Source organism: Osmerus mordax, unplaced genomic scaffold, assembly GCF_038355195.1.
Source record: "Osmerus mordax isolate fOsmMor3 unplaced genomic scaffold, fOsmMor3.pri Scaffold_221, whole genome shotgun sequence".
In the NCBI taxonomy this organism is placed as follows: Eukaryota; Metazoa; Chordata; class Actinopteri; order Osmeriformes; family Osmeridae; genus Osmerus; species Osmerus mordax.
The window spans coordinates 1,184-15,516 of record NW_027120533.1 but is presented as its reverse complement, the minus strand read 5'-3'; the positions used below and the strand labels follow the sequence as shown (position 1 = coordinate 15,516).

General features: G+C 47.1%; 1 pseudogene; it reads right to left on the bottom strand.

Annotated features, from left to right (window-relative positions):
- Positions 1–1,375: 1,375 nt before the first annotated feature.
- LOC136939531 (tumor necrosis factor receptor superfamily member 16-like) lies at positions 1,376–10,819 on the bottom strand (annotated as a pseudogene).
- Positions 10,820–14,333: the final 3,514 nt, after the last annotated feature.

Sequence of the window (14,333 nt, the reverse complement as noted above, 5' to 3'; positions counted from 1 at the left end):
TGTTCCGGACGTGTGCGAGTGTGTGAGTGTAGAGGAGGAGGTGGGGTGGTTGTGTGTGTTTGTGTGTGTGTGTGTGTGTCTGCTGCAAGACTATAGCGGTGAAATGGCTCTAAGAGCCCTCATGTCTTCCTAGTGGGAGCAGCATTGTCAGTGAATGGAGTGGGAGCCGTTCCAGACCCTGTGAAAAGCTCTTCACAGACAGTCCTTTATTATCAGGAGGATCCTCACTGATTCATTTGTACAGTGCTCTGAATGCTGGGCTGCAGAGGAGAATAAAGGAGAAAAGACCCAAATTACTTTTCAGACGTCATCAAGTGTGTTTTTCACCCATTGCTGCTTTTGCTCGAGATGTTAATTGCAAGAGTGCTGTTTCCGTTTTGTATCTGTTCACAGCTGTGCGAGTTGTCTGTAGGGGCCTTGACGCCCCGGGTCCAAGCGGTTGTGGGTGGGTAGAAAAACCACAGCTGAGTAGCGTAGAGAGAGGACACCAACATAGTTTTTCTGGAACATTCAGCTTAACACCGCAGATACTGAAGGTGACCTGAATCATTTATACATCATTGAATTGTATCGCCTCCATCGTATTTTTTTTATAATTTCACATTGCAGAAATCCCTGCTTTCCTTTTATCTTTATGAGACGTTCTTTTCAATGCAATTTCTGCTGACTCATACTCTTGATTAATGTTGAGAGGAAAAGACAAAAGCTGTCCATCATTTGATTATAGAGCCTTCATTTTAGAGCAGTGGCTAATCGAATTAAAGTCTGTAGTCTGTCTCTCCTCCATCTTTATCTGGTTTGCCAGCCACGTTTCCAAAGATGGATCCTGAATCAACCAATCAACCATCAATCACACAACGTAATGCATGTCTGTGTCTTTTACAAGTCCGAGCATTCTTCTCCGGGCGTCCTCACTGGAGCATGTTTGGTTGGCGTATGATAAGTAAACCTGTCAACCCTCAGTAGGTCTACACATGGTCCTGCTTTAAGTGTGGTTTGGCAAGAAGTCCCACTCTCCATTCTTTGTGGGATGAACATTTTATTTTCATTTACTTGAGGTCAGTCTCGGGAATACTTTTGGCTATTCTTTAACATTTGGGGTATTTTTAAATGTGTGACCAAATGTGTTTCTTTAAGACCAAAAAACTAGAGGTAGGTGGTGACTAGGTTGAAGATACTACTTTGCATGTTTCTGCTCTGCTTTCCACACAGAATGTCTTAGTCATTGTGAAATATGTTAAGAAGGTAGAAAGTAAAGAGGATGTTCTTTCAGTAACCTACAAATGAAAGATCTAACCAATAACAAACAACCTAAATTATTTTTCACTTCATCAGCAACGATATCTAATAAAAAAGGAATTGACAGCCGTGCATGGACATTTCTCTTTATTCTATAGATGACTCATTTGTTCACTTTGCTTGACATTTTATAGGGTATCTGTATCATGTAACAATTCTAAGAAATTCACATTTACACAATGCATTAGTAGGTAAGTACAGGTAACATTCAGCTTTTTGCGGGAAGGGGTCTAGAATATCTGTGTCATTTTTGGGACGTCTTTAATCATACCAAAGAGAAGCCTTCACATCAAACAGAGAGGCTACTGTGTTGTCCCGTATGGGACATGGCATGGCAACTCCTTGTCACTGCCTTGTGAAAACTATAGGCTACATGTTAAAACATACTGTCCATGCATGTGGATATCTCCACTGCTTGTCTTTCTAATCTAATCTAAAATAGAACACGGTTGTGGTTTTTTAAAATAGGACCATTGGCTGGTATGATTAGAGACAATGTCCTTTACGATTTGTCGTATAGTGTAAGTAATGTATACTGTGTAGTAATGCTGTATGTATAGGTATCTGCTGCCACTCCATTATATGTTATTTTACGGCAGTATGTTTTAACATGTAACAAATATAAACATACTGTAGTCTATGACAATATATAGTGACTCTTTGTTTGAGAGTGTCGAGTACAGGTCTCATGCACTTTCACTCCCAATGCACTTCTCTCTGCATATTCACGTCATGACCATATATGGCTCTGTCGAGGACTACTTCCTAAAACCTTCATTAGCACTCGAACGATTAAAACTACACCGATCATACAACAATCGAGAAGAAAAACAAAACTGTAACAGAATGTCAAACTTCAGAATGCTGCTCAAGGACACCTGACACTGTACACAGGCACTTGAATTATAACACACTCTTTGAATGTGCGTATTACATCTAGTAAGTGCTAAATCAAGAAGTCATATAGAAAAAATACTGATTTCAAACAAATGTAATACAATATAATACAACAACAAAAAAACAATAGAAAAAATATATCAAAGAGAAAAAATGCTCAAAAATAGAGATGGGAACTCAACTGTATCGATGAATATTTTGCATATTTCTGTCTGTAATTGACTTTACATTCTCCCATCCGTTCTCCTCGCCAGCTCACTGCGTTGGCAGTTTGGACAGTTGGAGATGCAGCGTCCGGGCTGATGTGTTGATGTAGGAGCCGTGGAGCACACACCATGAAGGGTTAGTTATTCATGTCTGAATGTCTTTCAGTCATGGATGAATAGCCCGTCTGGTCACTCTCCTGACTCCAGCTTCCTGCTTCAGCCATACCAGCACATTGACGCCGGATGAATCAGGCGGTTGTCGATACACATGTGGATTACAGTGTCACTCAGAGTTTGCCTGTGTGTGTACGGCATCGAGAAAGTTCACTGGGCGCCCGTTGCCGACAGCAAGCATACCGAAGCCCAGAAGCTTCTGTGAGGGACAGAGTGTGGCATTGTCTCTGTGACTTTGTGATATGCAGTGAATGCCAAGCTACATCATTTTGTACTTGCCGGTAATGACCTTTTCTGCATCAGATTTACTATCTTTTGTCCATCTCTTGGCAGTCCTCTCTCTCTCTCTCTCTTTACATATTCTCTCAACAATCGGCGTATCTAGAAAAACAACATCTACTCATGTCTCTCTATGTCTACGTAGTGAAGAGATACAGTTCCTACAGTCTTTAGTCCCTCTGGAACTCTCACAAGAGCTCATTTGAAGGGTTTGAGTTTGGAACTTTGTCTCTTTGCCGAGGTGCTGAACTAACGGACCAACTGAATCCCATCAGACAGTGTGAGCATCATCTACAAATGTTCAAATGTATTCGATCGTCGAACCACGTATAGTGACCCTGAGAAAGCACACTTCCCCAGTAAAAGAGACCCTGGTTTAAAAGCAGTACAATCAAGCTAGCTATAAGTCCTACATCTACGCTATGCCTACCATGGTAGCCTACTGAATGCAGCGTGCCAATGGGGATACAAAGGCCCTTTGTGATCAAGGTGACACACAGCTTTACAGTTGAGGAGGGGGGGGGGGGGGGTTGGGGGTGCTTCAGATCGCCATGGTAATACAGTAAATGTCACCGGTGTCTCTCTGTTGAGCCAATCAGTCCAAAGGAGAGCCAGCTTATGGATAAAGAACTTGAAAACCTGAGGTAATTACTACCTGCCTTTCAGGAATGTGTTCTTCATGTTGACTGGTACACTGTATTTAGGAGCCGGTCGCAGTCAACACAGTAGCACCGCGACATAGGTGCTTCCAGACACACTGTGTGTGTGTGTGTTTGTTTATGTGTGTGTGGGGGGGGTGTACTATTGAGCCCCGTGTCTCCACTCAGTGTAATGGCTGATAGATCCTTAGGTGGGTACTGTGCCGATGCCAGACCCAAATACATATTGATCTCTGGGGACGTCACACTTCCTGTTTTGTCAGTTCAGTGGCATCACTTCTCCTTTTCTCCAGTCAAGTTATACCAGTGACTCAGCTGTTTTCCACAGTCCTGGAATGTCTCTCATGTTGCATTCGCCTGCTCCGTCGCTGCTGAGTCAGCCTTGTAACTCAAACCACAAGAAGAAGCTTATACACCACAAACAGGACAGAAACATTTGGATCTGTTACATTCAAAGAATGAATCATTAACACGGAACTCCCTGTAGGGGTCCGGACTGCAGAGAAACAACAAAAGAATCAGGAGAGATGGTGACCTATTTTGTCTAGTTATTATTAGCGATGCAATATGACCAAGAGTGCATAGTCACTCTGTTATCGAAAATATGATGAGTATAGTATGACAGTACACCGTGGAATTGCGAGTGTGGAGGATGACAAGAAACAGGAGAAGTTTGTGACTAGTGGTTCCCTACTTTCGTGTTCCAATGAGCTTAACAACAGGAGACTAATAGGAAGAATCCTACTGAAACAGAAAGAGAGCCTGTGTGAGGGTAACAAAGAGAGAGAGAGAGAGAGAGACAGAGAGACAGACAGACAGAGACAGACAGAGACAGAGAGAAAGACAGAGACAGAGAGAGAGAGACAGAGAGAGACAGACAGAGAGAGAGAGAGACAGAGAGAGAGACAGACAGAAAGCAAAAGCATGAGAAGGAGACAACAGTGAGGGTACACAAGAGAGTTCTACCATCTAGAGTCGAGTATTTCCTGGTTAGTGAGAAGTGTCAGGAAAGGGGGAGGACCAGCTTGGAAGAGGACGGGGGGTTTTAGGTTGGCTGTTAGGGGGCAGGAGGAGAAGCTTTCACATAGAATACACCACCCGGTCAACACCACCCGACTGTACAGACACTGATATCCTGCTAGTGAATGAACATATGATGCATTTGTTGTAGTGGGCGGACATGTTTCAACAGCTTTGCAGCTGAGGTGATGAAGGGTGAGGTGTTGGTTTTGCCAGAGAGGTTTTGTGTCAGCAGTGTTGTTTTTCTGATGAAGGGCCAGGCTGGGATGCTGTCCAGCGAGGGTCCAGACCAGAAAAGGTGGACAAGCACTCAGTCTGAGCATCCACATCTGCTGTTTCGGGGTGACAAGCCCACTGGTTTAATACCAGCCGGAAAAATCATGCTCCTCATTCATTTGTGTCCATTCCTCCGCGTTTCCAAATCACTCCAACATGCGCCCCCCTCCCACCCCCCTTCCTCCCCCTGTCGGCCGCTCCTCTTCAGACCTGGGGGGGGGGCGAGTCAGGCTGGGTCCCCCCATCCACCCTCACAACTAGGAGAGAGAGAAAGAGAGAGAGAGAGAGAGAGAGAGAGGGAAAGAGAGAGGGAGAGAGAGAGAGAGAAAGAGAGAGAGAGGGAAAGAGAGAGAGAGAGAGAGAGACATTGGTTACTGGCAGGCATACACATTACCATGGCACAGGAAGAGCCCATTATCTGTTTGGGGTGGAGACCCGACAGTGAGCTGGTTTCGGATGCGGGTGGGGGGGGCGTTCCACACTCCTCTCTCCAGGGGGCCACGTGAGGTTGTCCAACTCCTCCACCCTTGGACTGGTTAGAGGAGTCAGGACTGCCCTGAGGAAGAGAGAGACTAATGCTCTCTTTTCCCACAAACCCCTCAACCTGTTGTCAATTGAGTGGCGCCATGGAAACCCTTCCGGAACACAGAGGCGTTTTTAGAGGGGCTCAGAGTTCACTGCTTGTTTTCTTGTCTTGATCAATGCACCCCTGTGCCAGCCAGAATGTACAAGAGAGCTCCAATTCTAAAGGTTCACTAGAGTGAAGGAGCTTGTTTGTGTCAGCCTCCTCATGACGTCACCGCTCTCTACTTGTGCTCATGTGCACGCTGTCGTAGCGTCTCTATCAGTGTTGTTAAAACTTTCGTTTGGCTCACGTTTGACATTTTTTGGGTGGTAAATGCACTGCAAATGTGCCTCTTGCTAACCATGTGATTTTCTCCAGGGCTTGTCACGGTGACCACATCCCTGTGTTTCCTGTTTAAACAGGCATCCCGCAGCGAGCATCACAGCCACTGAGCGGCCTGGATTCACGCATCATTCTCTGTAATACACACACACACAGTCTCACACACACACTCTCACACAGACACAAAACACACCTACACACACACACACACACACACACACTCTGCCATGATAGCATCAATGCGCTGCTGTTTTATGTCAGGATGTGCATTCTCCATGGTTTACAGTTCCTGCAGCTCTCTGTCGAAGCCTGCCTCCTTTCTCTTGGTTCAACCAGGCAGGGGCCTCATTGATAATGACAGCTGGGAGGCCCATCCAATCAAACGCTGGTTATTATGGGTCTCGACTACCTGTTCTTGCCAGAACCACATCAACTGGGCATGCTCAGAACGATCCCAATTAGACATCAGCCAATGAGGTGACAGGAATTTTCTCTCTCCCCCATTAGCATGTTCAGGCCAATGCTGATGAGATATTAAGCCTCCCTCAGGCTTTGTAGATAGCTCATTTGGTTTGTGATTGAGATTGGAACGGGCTCCGATAAGGCTTCGACTGGCCCTGATCAAAAGATGTGTGCTCAGAGGCATGAACAGAGACCAGACAAGGACTCCCTGCTGTCACACCCTACTGTCAAGCTACTGCCGTGACTCTCACCGGCCAGCACGGAATCATCTCCTCCTCCTCTTGCTTCAACCTCCCCCCATCCTCCTGCAGCTTTCTTTTCCTCCACCTCCTCTTCCCTCCATCTACCAATGTGTCTGTGAAGGGAGTCAGGTGGCTGAGCGGTTAGGGAATCGGGCTAGTAATCTGAAGGTTGCCGGTTCAATTCCCCGCCATGCTGAATGACGTTGTGTCCTTGGGCAAGGCACTTCACCCAACTCGGGGGTGAATATCGGGGAGAATGTCCCTGTACTTACTGTAAGTCGCTCTGGATAAGAGCGTCTGCTAAATGACTAAATATAAATGTGTCTGCGATGGCTCTGATCACTCGACTGTAGTGTCCGACTCTATCCTGCTGCATGCTCTAACTCATTTACAATGCTTGCTCAATATGCTGTCCTTCCTGTCTGGGTCTGCCTGCGTAGCACTGTTTTTTAAAGGCTCTGCCCCCACCTCCATTCACTAGCTTCAGTAAACTGTCCCCTTCGCCTGCGAGTGATGAAGTTTGATTGACAGCTCCCGTATCTCTCATTCCTTTCGTGAGGTCAGATGCAGGACAGAAGCCTGAGAGATGGGGGGAGAGGCAGGGGGAGAGACGGAGGAGACATAAATCTTGGTAAAGTGTAAACACCCCACCCCCACACTACCTGGGCCACAGCACATGAAGGAGTAAGGGGAGCTTTGAAAGGTGAAAAAGGCAGATTGCTTTTGAGATTAGCAGATTGTACCTGAGTACTAAGGATACCTAACACAGATGTTTTCTGACATTTACTGGTAGTTTATGGCAGCCTCTCAACAAGGTGGGGACTTTAACCCCTAACAGCATTTTTTTCCGCCTGTCAAGCAAACTACTGGGGATTTGATGGCCAATCATATTCCTCTTTAAAAAAGATGAATTTACTGTTCACTGTTTCTGACAACTTTAAGTACGTGTTGCTCCAAGATTCATGCAGCATGCGTAAAGTCTGCTTTTTTTGCTCATTTGAAACAGGAAACCCTCTGATTCTTTATGTTTACCATGCATATTCTCTCTCCCCTCGGGTATTTTGACAAGCCCCCATTAGCAGTGCAGGAACTGGAACACAGGGCTGTGTTTTAATGGCTTCCACGCAAGCAAACTGCGCTAGCGCCAATTAGCACCTATTAGACCCTGCTGCTGGATCAGTCTGAAGCTCTCGGGTGGCAGAAAGATCAAGCCTGGGCTCCATCACACAACACCAGCTAATGAACCAATCACACAGAGAGACTTTGAGGTAAAAGGGGCGGACATTTTCTCAATGAACCAATCACGTGCTAATCCTCAAGAAAAGATGCCTTCTCGCCACTCCATTGTGCCGAGCGCCTTGAATTTCTTCCCTGGGAAAAAAAGAGTGAATGGAACTTCCACAACGCAAACCATCGCCATAGAAATAGCCTCTCTTGTTCTTTTCCCATGATTCTTTCTATCCCCGTATTGGGGATCCCGGAGATCCACCCGTCCACAGAGCAACTCCTACCCAGGACGATGTGAGCTTCTCCCTGGCGGCAAGCTCTGTCCTGCTGACACGGGGGTAGATCCATGTCAGCAGATATACTCACATGCTCTATCCGGGCTTGGTAACTTACTAATGTAATACTCTCTGTACCCAACTGCACTTACAAGTACGAACTGATGCGGACAAAAGATTGGTAGAGGATGTCTGGATCAGCGCAACCTTCAGGCTCTGAACTCTGATGAACAAACTCTTCGCTCAGAGGATAGTCTGTTCTCTGAGCCAAACATTACTCTCGAGGAGAGACGGAGAGAGTGAAAGAGACAGAGAGAGTGAAAGAGACAGAGAGAGTGAAAGAGACAGAGAGAGTGAAAGAGATAGAGAGAGTGAAAGAGACAGAGAGAGAGTGAAAGAGACAGAGAGAGAGTGAAAGAGAGAGTGAAAGAGACAGAGAGAGTGAAAGAGAGAGTGAAAGAGAGAGAGTGAAAGAGACAGAGAGAGAGTGAAAGAGACAGACAGAGAGTGAAAGAGACAGAGATAGAGTGAAAGAGACAGAGAGAGAGTGAAAAAGACAGAGAGAGAGAGAGAGTGAAAGAAACAGAGAGAGAGTGAAAGAGACAGAGAGAGAGAGAGTGAAAGAGACAGAGAGAGAGTGAAAGAGAGAGAGAGAGTGAAAGAGACAGAGAGAGAGTGAAAGAGACAGAGAGAGAGTGAAAGAGACAGAGAGAGAGTGAAAGAGACAGATGAGCGGCTAGCAGAGAGGAGGCTGTGTCTCCTGTATGAGGTCTGCTGGAGGCTTCTGGGTGTTCAGAGGACGCAGCGGATTCCTGAACCTCTTGCTTTCATTCATTCTCTCTTAAATGGTCATTCTTCTTTATCGCAACCATTTACCATGGTATTTCCCACAATGCACTGTTCATGTTTTTTAGCTTATTTGTCCTAGATAGCTGTGTTGTTATTCACCCTCCCCAAAAAACGATCTCTGACAAACTTTTGTTTCTTTCTCACTCTGACTTTCTCTCTCTCTCTCTCTCTCTCTCTCTCTCTCTCTCTCTCTCTCTCTCTCTCTCCCTCTCCCTCTCTCTCTCTCTCTCTCTCTCTCTCTCTCTCTCTCTCTCCCCTCTCCCTCTCTCTCCCTCTCTCTACTCTATTTTTGTCTTTCTTTCTTTCTTTGGAGATCTCCCTCACATGCCCTTTTTTCTCTCTTTCTCTCGTTCTCTCTCGCTCGTCTCCCCTCCAGTCCTTCATGACATCCCATTAAAAACACAGCCATGGTGATTTAAGCTGTTTGCATGTCACCCATTAGTACTGGGCGTTTCTCGAACACTTTTGCGCAATAACTTCAACACATGTTACAGTACCTCATACCAATGTTAAATAAGGTCTATCATTTCCCCTATGTGACTTCTGGAGATAATGCTAATCAACTCACTGTCAAACAAGGTTACTTTGTAATAGGACTGCAACGACCAAAACCCTTCCACTACACGCCCACGGGAGACTGAACGATAGGGTATCATCGAATATCCAAATGTATACTTGAGTACGAGCAGTGCGTAGGACGTGAGTGTACTCGGCGGTAGGACAAGGGGCTCCAGCGTGGTTGCAGGGGTGCAGGAGGGACTGACCTATCTGGTCCGGAGACTGGGCAGCCTGGCCTTGCATCTGGGCCTGAGCCAACTGCTCCTGGAGACTCTGGCTGTCCACAGAGATGCCACTATCACTGTGGAGCTTCTCTCCTTCTGGCGTGGGCGTCTGATTGGCTGTGGCTGCTGCGCGGTTGTTAGCCGCTTGTTTGTTCTGCTTGCAGCTGATCCACCTGTGGGGGAGGAGCCAGAGGTAAGCCAACAGGAAGTGAGTCCAAGCCGAACACAACGACACCGATCCAAATAAACGCCCCTTGCAGAAAGTCTGGTTTGTAATGGTTGGTTGTTCGCAATGTGTGCTTCATGTTTTGGCTACTCACAATGTTTTTTGGCTATCTTGTTGTTATGATCAGTGACCTATGCACTTTGTAAAGCTCTCTCTTGGAAGTCGCTTTGGATAAAAGCGTCTGCTAAATGAATAAATGTAAATGTAATGATGACCGGATGGTGAGAAGTGCTACGTGACAAGGTTTGTTGGTCAGGGTGAAACATGCGAGTTGTTTACTAATCTGCTCTGTATATGTTTAGACAATGGGAGAACAGCCAGTTGCAAACTTTGTCACGCTGGCAAATCTGACTCAAAGAACATCTGGGTATCAGCTGTCTTTGATTCACTTTCATCAAATGGAGCGAAAGAATCTTACAGTAAACTGCATGTTTGTTGGTGTCCTGGCTAACATGTGACGTGTGTGTGTGTGTGCGCGTGTGTGTGTGTGCTGTGACCTGTGGGAAGACGCAGGTGTGATGGAGTGGCAGTGGAAGTGGGTCAGCATCTGGCCTGGATGTTTCACTAACTGCCTCTCCGCTCCGTCTCCACTTAGACATAGACTACATCTCCCAGCCACCCCGTCACCCCTGATTGCTCGACCTGTCTCTCCTAGCTCACTTCCTCTCTTCCTAACGCAGCTCAGTGAAGGAGAAAAATGGCTGGGGCATTGTGTTTTTTATCTTTAGACAAAGTCATCTGTGTTTCCGTGCGTGTGAGTGTGTGTGTGAGTGTGTGTGTCTGTGTGTGTGTGATGCGTCCTGACCTTTTGAAGACGATGTAGACCACCAGCCCCACCACCACGGCGGCCAGGATGGAGCAGTAGATGGAATGAGGTTCTCGTTCAAAGGGTTGCCCAGGAAGCGTGGCGTGCTGGGGTTAGGTGTGGTGGTCTCCCTCCCCTGGGGAGGGGCTGATGGAGCCGTCGGGCAGGAAGTCCTGCATGGTGGAGAAGGAAGGCGTGTCCGAGGTGGGGGAGTGTAGGTGGGAAGGAAGGGATCTGGAACGAGTAGAGAAAGAGAGAGCGAGAGCAAAATTGAGAGAGAGAGAGAGAGAGAGAGAGAGAGGAGAGAGAGAGAGAAGAGAGAGAGAGAGAGAGAGAGAGAGAGAGAGAGAGTGAGAGAGAGAGAGAGAGTGAGAGAGAGGGAGAGAGTGAGAGAGAGTGAGAGAGAGTGAGAGAGAGTGAGAGAGAGAGAGAGAGAGAGAGAGGTGTTAAAGAGAGTCCTTGTATGTGAGAACCGAAAGGACACATGCTGTCATCTTTTCAAATTAGGTTCTCATTAATGGTTAGGATTTATTGTCAAATTCAAACAATTAACCTTCCGAGCAGAATGAAATATACATCGTCCTTTAGCAGTAAAAATGTCAAATTCAGTCACCTTGAAACCAACCAGTAGGCAAACTGCAATAGCAAATACGAGAGTGAGGTAGAACGTAAGCCTCCCTGGACACAAAACAGTAATGAAAGTCCACACATTGACTTTCTGCGCAGTGAAAGCTGAGAGACTGGGGTTTGTCACACAGTACGTGCCAGATGTCTGACAGCACTCTCATGTTCTAATGGGCAGATGGGCTGCAGCTAAGATGCGTTCAGGAGAGAGAGGAGGCCAGAGGGAGGTTCTCTGCCTGTCACTCACACTCACACACACACACACACACACACCTTCACTCTCTCAACACCTCTTCATCTGTTTAAGTCCTTACATACATTACATGACACGCAGCCATGTGGGATGCTCACAGCCCAAAGTCGGCGGGCTTTAAGAGGTCAGTGTGGACCTGATTCTCTGGTGAGGCCAAAGAGGCTCTGTGTTACTGGGAGGATCTGGTTTACATCAGGACTAATCCAGCAAAGAGTCACATGAATGGTCCCATTTCCTCTCTCTCTCTCTCTCTCTCTCTCTCTCTCTCTCTCTCTCTCTCTCTCTCTCTCTCTCACTCTTTGTCTCTCACTCCCCTCTCTCGCCCTCTATTCTAACCCTTTCTTCTTCTTTCTCAGTAAATGACATTAATGATCAAGTGCAATTTTCCATGGACGCCATGCCCTCCCTGAGGGTACAGCTCTCCCTGGAGACAACAGCGCTGTTCCCAGTAGGAACCCTGCGGTCCACTGCTCCACCGTGGAGGGGGGGCCGGGCTGAAGATACAGCAGTAGCACTCAGTACCCCTGGGTGGAGTTGCTCAGTGTTAACCAGGGTCAGGCTGTGGACAGATGGTGGATGGGTGTGGTGGGGTGTGGTGAGTGTAATGTGAAAAGGCTTGGAGGTGTGTCGGTGTTCCCCGGAGAGCCCCAGGCTCAGTCAGGGCTGCCTCACCTCTGCTCCTACTGCCTCGCCTCGGCATGCTGACTCACACAAAACCTGTTCTGCCATCTCTATTACGACGTAATGACATGTTTGTTATTGGGTATAATGAAAGGATACATGAATGTATTTTGGATCTGAAAAACAGCATGTACTTTGTAACTGCTGGGAAATAATCGTTTTGTTCGGAAAAAAAGAAAAACTGACATAAGTGTCAGAGAAAAGCTGAACGAGAAACTGGTCTGAACCTGGTCCAGGACAAGTCACATGATCGCCCAAATAAAGGCACTGGACCATCACAACAATCGGAAACGGACAGAACTAGAACTATTTTATCTGACAGGCCCATTTGTCCGACTTATACGCATTTATGGAACGCATCGTTTTCCGTAGAGGTAACGTCCCCTTAACCCCACGAGACCCAGATGGGAGTCTGATGTGAAAATTTGTGAAGTTCTGTCGTATGTTAGGACCAATTTTCCTGCTTGGCTGTTGCCTTGGTGATGACAGGGCCTTCCTTAGTTCTCTGGGAGGGGATAGGCTTACTGAAACTGTAGAGCGCCCTGCTGCTGAACAGTCGCACACAGGCATAATGCATGCCATATTTAGAAACGGAAAAAAATAAGCTATTTAAAGAGATGGTATTGATTAAGGCGTATATAGGGAACAGTCACGTTGGGATGGAAACATTGCATGTCTGTGCTATATGCAGTAAACTGCAACTGTGACCTTTAGATATCACAACACAGGGAACACACACCGTGTAGCACAATATGGCCGAACGACCTGGTGGGAGGACTGGAAATGGGATTGAAACTTGTGAGAAGACGGCCTCTGCCTCCGAGCCTCCCACCGGTCACCAATCCTCCTCCCGCTGGCATTGTGACTCACTATGAACCTGACTCACGCACACTGTGTCCACCAAGGTCAGGGTCAATACACTTGCAGCTCAATCCATGTCCAATTGAAAGGATAACAGCGCACCTTTAGCTCTTTATCTTCCATCAATCGGTTTAAAAGGGGATTGTGTGAGGTCAAAAAAACGAAACGTTTGTACATACTTTTGAACTTCCTGGATTGAATTGTTGAAAGCCAACATGGCTGCCAACAGGCTCGGTCCTATACACCATGTCCCCTGTGAGGTTTGCATGCGTTGAGCCCCTACAGACCACCTCTCTCCTTCTGCACCCTGCCGGCCTCTCTCTGGGGATCCTGGTCTACGCAAGAGTGACTCATCCAGCCTTCGACCTTTACAGTCATCACCACTTACTCCCTCCCTCGACCAATTTTCTCCCTCTCTCACTTTCTTTTCTCTCCCCCTCGATCTGTCCCTCTGCCTCCATATCTCTCCCCTTCTCACTCGCTCTCAACCTCTCTCTCCCTCAGTCCCCTCCCTCTCTCCTTCCTGGCTAGGGCCAGCAGGCTAGGTGCTGACCCTGATGTGGAGAAGGAGGCTTGTGGACCAGGAGATAAAGCTGCGTCCGCCTGTCTCTCTCAGCTAGGAGGCAGTGGAGCCCAAAGATGGCGCTGGTTTTACAGTTTTATTTCAGCTTCAGTGGGTTTAAAACAGGCCCTAGAAACAAAAACGCTTTATGAGCTTAGGCCCTGTTTATGAGAGGGTGTGGACAAGAGAACAAAGTTTATGTCTAATTTGGTGGTTCGGGTCTTTATGAGAAGGTTTGTGTGTCTGTGAGAAGTTTCTCCTCATGGCTGCTCATCCTGGGTGGAGGACGGACATTGTAACACAGTGACCTCTTTTATCAGGCTGAAAACACTTCTCCCTCTGTCTGTGTGCTTCATCTCATCTCTCCCTCTCTCAGATCGAGCTCTAATGAACACACACACACACCCGACGGACACACACAGCCCCCCACAGACACGCACACACACACACGCACACACACACACTACACATAGCCATACATATGCATGTACTGGCATACAGATGAATTCAAGTTGGTGTTCTGCTTTCCATAGAGACAGGGTTAATAATGAGACTGGGTGCAGAGGCGGGGGTGAGGGAGGGAAGGAGGGAAGGAGACAGACAGAAAGGGAGAGGAAGGAGGGAGAGTGGGGGAAGGGAGGGGAGGCGTAGGGTGAGAGGTTGGGGCAGTAGATGAACAGAGGCGCTGCTGTAAACTGTTCTGATTAGCAGGAGTAATTATACTGCAGCAGGGAAGACACTAAACAGGAGAGGAGAGAGGAGAGGAA